This window comes from Chrysochloris asiatica, unplaced genomic scaffold (assembly GCF_000296735.1).
Source record: "Chrysochloris asiatica unplaced genomic scaffold, ChrAsi1.0 scaffold00045, whole genome shotgun sequence".
NCBI lineage: Eukaryota > Metazoa > Chordata > Mammalia > Afrosoricida > Chrysochloridae > Chrysochloris > Chrysochloris asiatica.
This window is the reverse complement of record NW_006408563.1, coordinates 18438687-18439856: the sequence shown is the minus strand read 5'-3', so window position 1 is coordinate 18439856 and position 1170 is coordinate 18438687.

The window sequence follows — 1170 nt, the reverse complement described above, 5'->3', positions numbered from 1 at the left end:
ACTCCTAATGACCCTGTATAGGGTTTCCAAGGAACAACTGGTGAGCTTGAGCCACCGACCTTGTAGTTCAAAAGGATTTGCAGTCTGGTGCATTAACTTACAGTGCCACACCAGGACTCCATATTAATGTATTAAAAAACGAAGAGATCACTTTGAGGAATAAGGTGACCCTGACACAAACCATGGTGTTTTCACTAGCCTCATATGCATGAGAAAACTGGAAAGAATACGGAACCATAGAATAATTGATACATTTGAGTTATAGTGTTGGCAGAGAATAATAAAATATTAAATATTAAAAATACTATGGACTGATATAAGAACAAAAAGTGTGTCTTACAAGAAGTGCTGTAAAATCGCTATTTAGAAGGGAAAATGTGGACTTCATTTTATATACATTGGACATGTTATTAGGAGAGACCACCCCCTGGAAAAAGAAGTCATGTTTGGTAAAGTAGAAGGTCAATGAGAATGACGCCAACAAGACGTTGTTGTTGTTAGGTGCCATCGAGTTGGTACCAACTCATAGTGACCCGATGCACAACAGAACAAAACACTGCCCAATTCCGGGCCATCATCACAATTTTTGCTACACTTGAGCCAACTGATGCTACCACTTTGCCAATCCATCACACTGGGGGTCTTCCTCTGCTTTCGCATGCATATGAGGTTATTGAAAATGCTTGGGTCAGGTGCACATTAGTTTTCAAGCTGACATCTTCGCTCTTCAACCCTTTAAAAAGGTCTTTGCAGCAGATTTGCTTAATGCAATATGTCGTTTGATTTCTTGACTGCTGCTTCCATGAGTGTTTATAGTTTATCCAGGAAGAATGAATTCCTTGATAACTTCAATCTTTTCTCCGTTGATAAGAATGTTGTTTATTGGTCCAGTGTTGAGGATTTTTGTTTACTTTACATTGAGATGCAATCCATACCAAAGGCTGTGGTCTTTGATCTTCATCAGTAAATGTTTTAAGTCCTCTTCACGTTCAGCAAGCAAGCTTGTATCATCTGCATATCACAGGTTGTTAATGAGTCTTCCTCCAATCCTGATGCCAATTTTTCTTCATAGAACCCAGCTTCTCAGATGATTTGCTCAGCATACACATTGACTAAGTATGGTGAAAGAATATGACCCTGTTGCCAACCTTTCTTAATCTTTAAACCATT